We start from the raw sequence: 10,913 nt of genomic DNA on the forward strand, positions 1-10,913 counted from the left end.
AATATAAAGGGAAGATATACGTACCCAACAAATTTCAATGGCAATCAACCCAGATCAACAAGATTTGTGTGACCAACAGAAACTCCATGCCCGGATGACTTTACACCTGCCACCACTTCTTTCTCCAACAACCACGCAAGGTAGCGTGGTGCCCCTTCCTCCGACGTTTACCACATAAACAAGATGATGAGAACTCCAACATGTACAACTAATACATTGGTCGCATGCAACCAACCTAACCAATAAAATACCTATCCATACCTTTCATATGTGCAAGGTATACACAAAAAATACATTTGCCATTAGAATACCCTTATAATTACATCATTGTCATTGATTACAATTTTTTCTTTCCGTACCTTGCCCTCACAGATCAAGGGCTCACGTTGCACCACCTCCCTATACCTCTAAGTACCTCGTAAACACTGTAAAATCCCTTGCATGGATATCAGAGAGAGGATGATGACTTAGAATCATGTGCATCTGACAGCTTGTTCTGTTTTGAGATTATTATTAGATGAACAAATGAGAGTGCAATTGATCGACCACGCTTCGTGTGAGTATCAATTGTATGTTGTTGTTTTATTAGGAAACCTTTTTTGCTGACAGAGGGATGTCACATTCTCGTTTGTACCATGTCACACTACAAGAGATCTTATGATAGATGACGTTTCATTTACGTCATAAACATTGAATTTTTCGTCACGTTTCGTAATCTATGACGCTCGCGTGACGAAAATTCATTCATCACCTATCATGTGTCTCTAATGGTGTTCTATGACGAAACCTTATTTTTTCGTCATTAATCCAGTGACGATCCTTCCATCGTCATAAGTTTATGACGCCCATTTTCGTCACAATCAAGACCAAAAATCGTCATAAGATGCCATGTGGCCCGTTAAGGCCCATGTAATGAGCAACCTATTTATGGGCTAGGCCTTGTTAAAGCCCATATAATGAGCAACCTGTTTATGGGCTAGGCCTATTATATGTTCAATTAGATTTTAATAAATTCAGCCCAATTGTACCATCTCCATCTATATATTGAGTGGGCCATACATATTCAAAAGGTCCAATAGGACCAAGCATTACAATAAAATTGTATGTGGGCCATGCACTCAAGAAGCCCATATATCAAACAGATTTAGCCCAATCAAAATCCAATACAACCCAATTAACATGCACACGTCAGACATCTTATAGCCCAATTAACAATATTCAGCACACATGCACTAGCTCACATTTAATACAGATTCACAAACAGTCGATCACAGATTCAAAAAAAAACATTATAGGTTATCCACAAGTCAGTTACAAGATCAACTAATTACATCCACAAATCACTATCCAAAACAAGTTCAATTACATCACAGGTTGACTCACCAAGTCAATACATTCGGAGTGTTAGGCCTAGATGGGCCACCAGTGGACTAAGTCAATGACCTTTCACACATCTACAGAATAGAAATGATGTCAGGCAACATTTAATACAACAGAAACCGAGTCAATGATATTTCACATATCTACACAACATGAATGGTGTCAAGAAAATGAAAGGAAGTATTTTCTTTAATGAGCTAACAACAGGTAATTAAAGATCAAAGTAATACCAGAAGACTCCCACCTTCAAGTCCACTGGTGTAGTAGCATCCAAAAGTCGAGTGGTGCCGCCAAAGTTGTTGGTGCATAAATCTTAGGAATTAAAAGGGGCAATGGTTATTACCAAAAACAAAGAATAGATGTCCTTGAGAAAAATGCAACACATGAATCACGATCGGATATACTTACCTGCATGTAGATGACCTCAATGGTTCCACCATTACCCGTAGGGATAACATGGATGATATCAATGAATTCGCAATCATGGTACCAAGATGGGTGATCCTTGAGGATCTCTGCAACCTGAAATGAAGCTTATCAGGGGTTGTATCACGACAGTTGATGGGAAATATCATGTAGTGTCAATGTAAATATCTAAAGAAAAAAAGTAACTTTCACCATCTTATTGATTTGGATCATCTTCACCCCACTCTCATATTTCCTGAGCATTGACTGGGTTACTCTACAAACCAACATCTACAAGTAAAACATATAACCAAAATTAATGGTTGGCAAAAAAACCATCTAAGAATTTTAAAATTATTATGCAACACAACATACATACACGTCAAATTTCTCAAAAGGAAATAGGCTTGCAGATGATCCTTTGGTGAGATCAACTCTACACAAATACAAGAGAAGAACATATCAGAACCACGTAAGAAAGGAATTCCATACAAATATTTAGCAGAAAAGCACATGCATATCCCTCTAGCACGGTTATAGAGACAGTAAACATCAATTAGTGAATGCCATCATACCACCCACTTTCTCAAGTGGTGTTCTAATATAGTCCGTCAACTGATAATGAATTATAAATATAACAGATTGAAAATAGCCTCAGTAAGACTGCTCTAACCGGGAAGATTCAGAAGAAGATAAAAGCTCTTCAAAACAGTCAATTACACACGCATTGGCTTTTTTTCTTTTTTTTTTGTTTATGAAATGAAATAGAACTAGAGTATAGAATCTAAATATGTAGTCTATTGTTGCAATAAACGACAATCCTATGAATTATTCCCAAATGTGACCCAACTAATGACTAAAGTACTAAGCAGTGTACAATAATTCAGGCATAGAAGTTAACAGAAGGTACTGTTCAATCAAAATAGAGGCAACAGAGGACATCACACAATTTATCCAGAAGATCCTATGGCGATAAAACCTCTCAAGTTAAAGATTTGGTCTAGCTGGCATGATATTACACAAAATACATGCACCACCATCACCATCACAGTTGAGCTCCACAGACATTAAAAACTCCTTCGCAATGAATGTAGGAAGAACATGAAAAAGCATGCATTGCCTGGTTCATGGTTTGCCAATGAATGTATAGATTGCTCGGTGAAAAAGCTAGAATCTGTCTAGCCAAGAGTTACGTCAAACTCTGCTGGATCGTGCGTTGTGCAGAGGCAACGGAACGCATCTGAACATGGTAGTTGAATCCTGAAAAAAAAAGAAAGTGAAGGAACTAAAAAATCATGTAATATTTCTCTACAAAACTCAACGTCTGCATTACCGGGGAGGGGACCTTGCCTGCCCATCTACCAGATCTGATTACCGGAGAGGGGAGCTTGCCTGCCGGTGACTTTCTGCTCCCCGCCACCTGCCCTTCTCGGCCTCCTGCTCCCCTCCGCCAGGTCTGCTTGCTGATGCGACCTCTTGAGGTGGAGTGGATGTTGGCGGTGGGGGAGTGGATCTTGGCGACGACAGAGTGGATGGTAGTGGCATCGTCGCACGAGCTGGCGATAAAGGGGATGGTGGCGGCGGCGGAGTGGACGGTGGCGACGACACACAGGCGGTGGTGGGGTTGCATGGACGGTGACGGCGGCGGAGTGGATGGCGGTGTGGGGGAGTGGATGGTGGATGGCGGCGGTGCAGGAAGAGGAGGAGGAGAGGCATTGGTCGGGCCCGGCGGCGCCGCCACTGCCGCCACCGAGGATGCCGAGGCCGAAGTGGTTGGGGGAGAGAAGAGGAACGAGATTTGGAATTTGCTAGGGTTGAGGGAAGTACCAATTTTGATGCGATTTTACCAAAATAACCTTGCTATCTGGAAACCTATTGTACAAGTTACTTGGACAAAATGGTCATTTAACGTGGAAATTTTAAAATGTATTAAAACTTCTAATCGAATTTTATCATACTAAATGAACTTATATGAAAACATTGTCAAAAACAAAGTTGTATAACTTATTGAGATCTACCAAATTTATTTTGGTTATTTCTCCATCTGAGTTTGATTAACCTATATAAAATTTGAATTTCAAATTATGACAATGTCAAACAATATTTTCAAATATTAAGTTATTTCAACTTAAAAAGTCATCAACAACAAAGTTGTATAACTCATCAAGATCTATAACTTTTGTTTTGGTTATTTTGCTATATGACTTGGTTTTAGTAATTTGAATTTGAATTTAGAATTATGGCAACTTCAAACAAGATTTTCAAATACTAAATGATTTCAACTGAAAAAGTCATCAACAACACAGTTGTATAACTCATCATTATCTACAACTTTTATTTTGATCATTTCTTCACCCGACAAAGTGATACTAGTATTGTTCACAAAAATTACATATCTCTTATATGGTTTTATAAACTACAAGACAAATATATAGATTTTATACAAAATGTTAGTACCACTTTGTCAGATGAAGGAATGACCAAAATAAAAGTTATAGATATTGATGAGTTATACAACTTTGTTGGTGATGATGTTTTCAATTGAAATCATTTAGTATTTAAAAATATTGTTTGAAGTTATCATAATTTGAAATTCAAATAGAAATTATTGAAACAAAGTCATATAGCAAAATGACCAAAACAAAAGTTGTATATCTCGATATGTTATACAACTTTGTTTTTGACAATTTTTCCATTTGAAATTTTTTGCTATCCAAAAAATTATATAAATTAAGAGGAGGAAGGCAAACTAGACTTCTTGGCGAGGAGGAGCAAAAGTGCCAAGGAGGAGGGGAAGGGGAGGCCGGCCCAAAGAGGGAGAGAGAGGCTGCAGGCCAAGGGAGGGAGTAATACTTGGGCTGAAAAAGTCCCAAGGACAGAGAGGAGGATTTTAATTTGTTTTTCATTTATTTTAATATGTTAAATGAACTTTGTGATATTAAAATTAATTGTTTAGATCCAAAAATTCACGGAAAATTTTAGAGAATAATTCAGACCACGTATAATATTAAAAGAATATTTTCGGCCATGATTTTTAAAGGAAAATTTTAGTTTCCTCGTTAATTCACTCGATGAAATCGCTTTTACTTTAAATATATTTTTCTTGAAATGCATTATATAAATCTGTGACGTTTGCTTTTTGCCCCTTATGACAAATTAGTATTCGTCACAATCTCTTGTTGAAATACTTTATGACGATTTCTAGTTGGTATTAACGACAAACACTTTTTTCGTCACTAAGCCATCCCATCTCATACTAATCGTCATAAAATGAAATGTGCTAATGACAAATAACTCTAATGTCATGAGAAATTCGTCACAGAAGATCAAATTTCTTTTTTAGACAAAGGATTAGATTAACCCAGCCTCTACACCAATAGGGGTGTACACAACCAAATAGTAGTGACAAGAGTACATGAGACTCGTCCCATTACATGGGAGATAACACAAGTTTAAACACTTTAAACTGAAGAACCAAGATCTAAACGTAAATTCTTCTTCTAAAGTTCCAACCAAAATAAGCATAAAACTCCATCATCCGTGACTCCAAAGTTTTGTAATGTATTTGCACAGCCTCACCGTCCTCCTCCCTAAGAAGCAATGACCATAGTCTTGCCCAATGAGTCCCTTTGAAGATCACCTGCAAGAAAGAAATAGGGTTGGAGCCATTAAAGACTACGTCATTCCTACTAAGCCACAAAGCCCACAACATGGCAGCTATGCCCAAATAAATTTGTTTTTTCAGTCTATCTTCAACACCATATAACCAGCTTCCAAATAACTGGGACATGCTATGTGGCTGTCTAATTCCAAAAGTGAAGAAACAAGCACTCCAAATATACCTAGCCATGATGCAATCAAAAATGAGGTGTTGTATTGACTCTTTTGAGTTACAAAAGCAGCAACTTAGGCTACCCTTCCACCTTCTCTTAGCTAGGTTGTCTTTTGTTAAAATTACTCCTTTTTTAAGATACCAAATTTTAAGCGGAATTCTAAGCTTCCAAATTAAATCTTTTCTAGGTAACACACAATTAAGCATTAGAGCTTTATACATAGATTTAACAATAAACACTCCATCTTTGGTGGCCATCCAAATAAATTGATCCTGTTGATTGGACAAGTTAATATTAACTACCTTAGAGACTAAGGCATACCAATCTTGTAGGTTTTTTTTCCTGTAATTGCTCTTCTAAAGCTCACGTTTAAAGGAATCCTTCCCATAACCTTAGCTACTAAGGAGTTCTTGTTTCTTACTAAGTTGTACAGGTTAGGAAACTTCTTTTTAAAGGACTGGTTCCCTATCCAATGATCTTCCCAAAATCTTGTTTGTTTGCCATCCTCGACCTTCAGATAAACAAAAGAACCGAATGATTCCTTGGCTGTCATTAGACTAGCCCAAAAGTGGGAATCTCCTGACTGCTTTTGCACTTGAAGGATTGATTTTTTGGTTAGATACTTCCTTATAAGCAGATCTTGCCAAACCCCCTTCTCATTAATTAGTTTGAACAACCATTTACTAAGCAAGCACCTATTTTGGGTTTCCAAGTTATGAATTCCTAATCCACCACACTCTTTTGGTCTGCATAACACGCTCCATCTAGCCAATCTATATTTCGTTTTATGTTCATCACATTGCCCAAAAAATCTGGACCTATAATAGTCCAGCTTTTTAAGTATACCTATTGGTATTTCAAAGAAAGATAGCATGTACATTGCTAAGCTACTTAGCACGGAATTAATGAGCACTAGTCTCCCTCCCGTTGATAGAAACTTTCCTTTCCAACTACTGAGTTTCTTTTGGAATCTTTCTTCTAATTCCTTCGGATCCTTATTAGCTAATCTTTTAAAATGCATTGGAAGACCCAAATATTTAAAAGGAAATGATCCTCTTTTGCACCCAAACAAGTAAGAATAACTTTCTTCCACTTCTTTAGCTTTACCAAAACAAAACAACTCACTCTTGTGGAAGTTGATCTTTAAACCCGATAATTTCTCATAAGCACTTAGTACCATTTTAATATTATTGGCTTTATTCAAATCATTTTCCATAAAGAGAATTGTATCATCTGCGTATTGTAAGATTGACAAACCATCATCCACCAAATGAGGAACAACTCCTTGCGTCAACCCTATTTTTGTTGATCTATTAATTAAAATGGCTAGCATATCCGCCACTAAATTAAATAAGATCGGTGATAAAGGATCGCCTTGTCTTAGTCCCTTCTTTGATTGGAAAAATTGACCGACCTCATCATTCACTTTTACTGCTATACTGCCACCTACCACCATTTTTTCTATCCACTTACACCAACCTTCTGAAAAACCTTTCATTCTCAAAGTCTGTTGTAAAAACTTCCAACCATCCTTATCATAAGCCTTCTCAAAATCTAATTTGAGCACCACTCCATCTAATTTTTTCCTATGCATCTCGTGCAAGGTCTCATGTAGTATTATGGCACCTTCCATAATATTCCTTCCTTTTAAGAAGGCTGTTTGGGAAGGTCTTATGACTTTTTGAGCTATTGGGGCAATCCTATTAGTCATGACCTTTGAGAAGACTTTGTAGGAGGGTAGCATAACATTAAGTAAGCATATTGGTCTGTATTGTTGAATTTGTCTTGCCTCTTTATTTTTTTGTAGGAGGGTAATTATGCCAAGTTCAGCCTATGCAAAGAAAGATTACCATCATGGAAATCTCTAAACAAAGTCATGAAATCTTCTTTAATTACTTCCCAGAACACTCGATAAAACTCCACCGGGAAACCATCAGGTCCTGGAGCTTTATTATGTTTCATTTGGAAAACGACATCTCTCACCTCACCTTCTGAAAATTCTCTAGTAAGAAACTCATTTTTTTCTCTCGAAACTTGGGGAATGTCTTCTTTTTGGGACTCAAGCATAGAAAAATTATTTTCCTCCGGGGCCCCAAAAAGCCCTTTATAGTACTTGGTAATGTACCTTTTGAGTTGTGCATCTCCTTTTATAATCCCCTCATCTTGTTCTAGTTGAAAGATCTTGTCTTTCTGTGTTTTCCATTTGCGATCATTTGATAATATTTTGTATTCCTATCTCCTTCCAAAATTCTTTTTGTTTTAGCGCGTTGATACCATTTTAGCTCCTCCTCTCTTAAAAGGTTCGCTAAAGCATTTTTTGCTGAATTTTTCAACTCCAATTCTTGACTAGTCAAGAGTCTAGCTTCAGCTAACTTGTCTAGTTCATCTGCTCTAGCTAACAGTCTCGCCTTCTCCTTCTTATATGTTCCACTAATATTTTTCGCCCAACCTCTTAGAAATGACTGTTTAGAAGAGGAAGAAGATCATATTTCTTGTAGTGTCAATTGCCCTTTTCTACTGTTTTAGTATGTTTATGTTTTCTGAATTTTGTGTAATGCTTCTTTTTTTGTTTACATTGCTTTCGGGGTGTTGTTAGTGGTCAAAACAATTGACTTTCTTAACATGATTATCAATATATGAGTAACAATGTAGGAGTAATACAATAAATAAGAGGCCACTAGCATTTGTTGTGATCAATGGTCACGAACATGAATTGGGATAAGGAGTGGAAATTAGTTTTCCCCCACTTATCGTCAGCCGGTGAATTGGGGTACGTGAAAGTAGTCTGTAATTCTTATATTTGATTTAAGTTGCCAATGCAATGGGGATGATACTTACAGCCTCTCTAAGGGCTTGTTCGGTTTGGAGTAATTATCATCCTAGGAATAGAAATACATGTGCAGACAACAGTTTATAAAGAATTTTCCAAGAGGTGAGTGGACGTAAAAGTTTCTTTCTTTTCTCTCTACATGCATCTTATAGAAACGGCAATTTTCATTTGATTTTGCTACTTAATTTAATGCTTCCTTATTTTTGAATGATTCTTTCACTATGGGATGAAGCAAATTTGCACGTAATACTCGACTTGCACAGTCACTCGATGAATTCCGCAATTAATTAGTGTGATTACCGGTTACTGCCACTTGAACTGATATTCGCATTGCATCCTATTTTCTGGAGTTTGCTTCAAATTTTTTTTTTGCTGGTGCGATAGATACTGTCATGTAATGTGAGCTACTTGGTGATTTGTCACTTTAGTAGCGTCCTGGAACCTCTCTAATGGCATTATCTTTTCCCTCATAATTTATGGATAAAACTTGTATATATGGGTTCACGGTGACGTAAAAGAAGATATTGAAAAATAAACTAAACTAAAATACCCTAAAATTAACTTTTAAATTTAAATTTTAACTTATAAACAAACTAGGATGAGACCCTAATTAAGACAGTGCACAAAGACAGTTTGATTCGTATATGTAGTACGAAGTAGTACTCCCTAGCAAGGAAAGCGAGACTGCTCATAAGCTCAGACGGTTGTGCTCTCATGCTTTTGCCACAAACATAATAGTTCAAGATTTTTTTTTTCATAAACTGGTCAAAAGTAACACATACCCTTTTTTTTCAATTTTCTATGGGAATTTATTTAATTGTCAAGGTCGATAGCGCAAGCACACAAACAAGTGTGCTGGTTTGACGGTTAAAATGAGATTGGGTCATTAATTACTTGCTGACAAGAACATAATTTTGGAATTTGTCCTTCCTATAGTCCTCAATCAAATCTCGATACTTCAGTATCATCACTAAAAGTCACCTAAAATCTGCATATTAGACAGTGTTGATCGCAGAACGATACAAACTACCTAAGGACACTTACAGTAATGCACACCCAAGGGTAGTTTCTATCTTCATTTATTGTTATGCCACATAAGCAATTCGGTGATATGACAGGTAATTTATTAAAAAGAGAAAGACAAAAAATAAATAAACTCGTTCTAGATTAAGAAATAGTGTCTTCAGGTAAAACAAGACTGATTGTGAGAGAGATGAGCCATGTGATAACAAGATACAAAAGTTGCATTGCGAAAGATAGTTTCTTGACACGCTGTCTTAGAGTATAGAAACCATAGTAGTTTCTAGTATTATGAGTGCCGTAAGTAGCAGAAGGGGCGACGACATGCCACTGCAACACACGTATTCCTGATACATCTAATTTCGAGGATCCACGAGAGGCTCCTCGACAACATCATGTGATATCTGGTCTGATTTAACCAAAATTTACTAAGCCATGTTCAAAATTGACGGCGCAGAAGTACACCGAACTCCACGAGTTCTTTACTGAACATGGGAATAAGTTGACGCGAGTGTTGTGCTTGTGTGTTCGTTAACGCTCACGAGGCACGGGTGCATAGGCTGATTCGACGGCCTTATTATCGGATCTGTGCGCCAGACCGGCTGCGACTGAGGCCCCATTCAGTTTTTTGGTGGGAGATTACTTCAACGTATATGGTCACATATTTAAAGTATTAAACATAGTCTAATTATAAAATAAATTTTAGATTTCACCTGAAAACCGCGAGACGAATCTTTTGAGTCTAATTAATCTGTCATTAGCATATGTTGGTTACTGTAGCACTTATGCCTAATCATATACTAATTTGGCTCAAAAAGATTCGTCTCACGATTTTCTTCATAACTATGTAATTAGTTTTAATGTTCATATATTTAATGCTTTATTTAGATGTCCAAAGATTTGATATGTTGTTTTTGAGAAAAGTTCTTATGAACTAAATAGGGCCTGAACCAAACGTAGGTCTCGACTCTTCGGTTGCAAGCACTCTGCACAATCGAGCTAATCACTAGCTCGCTAACGCACCACTTGGCTACATTTCCGTGTGGGTGATTGTGTGGCATTTTTTTAATGAAAAATGTTAAACAATATATTTGAACGGAAAATAATTTATAAATAAAATATTTATATATGTATTTATAAAATTTTTATATATGTATTTATGCTGATCTAAAAGTCAAGGATGCGAAATACTTCGGTAAAGATGGGGGTGTCAGTGCTTCCAAATCGCAAGAGGGGCTGAGATGGTTCACTATTATAGCCTAGAGGCGGGAACATGAATGTATGGTTGGTCTTAGCACATGTTAGGAAGCAAGCAGCTGCTAGACGGTCGTACTGCACTGTAAACTCCACGCAAACACCAAAAAGAGAGAGATTCAATCAAATGACACGATCAAACAAGAACAGCAGAATAGCGAGAATAAGAGGGCTGGAATTATGATCAAGAG

At 37.0% G+C, this 10,913-nt stretch overlaps 1 long non-coding RNA gene across 1 annotated transcript; it reads right to left on the bottom strand.

Annotated features, from left to right (window-relative positions):
- Window positions 1–1,306: 1,306 nt before the first annotated feature.
- Window positions 1,307–2,076, bottom strand: LOC107304274. The gene is made up of 4 exons (XR_001550299.1): window positions 1,999–2,076; window positions 1,789–1,902; window positions 1,625–1,692; window positions 1,307–1,454 (listed from the first exon to the last, which is right to left on the bottom strand). It is a non-coding gene; the product is annotated as an uncharacterized LOC107304274 (long non-coding RNA).
- Window positions 2,077–10,913: the final 8,837 nt, after the last annotated feature.

Source organism: Oryza brachyantha, chromosome 5, assembly GCF_000231095.2.
Source record: "Oryza brachyantha chromosome 5, ObraRS2, whole genome shotgun sequence".
In the NCBI taxonomy this organism is placed as follows: domain Eukaryota; kingdom Viridiplantae; phylum Streptophyta; class Magnoliopsida; order Poales; family Poaceae; genus Oryza; species Oryza brachyantha.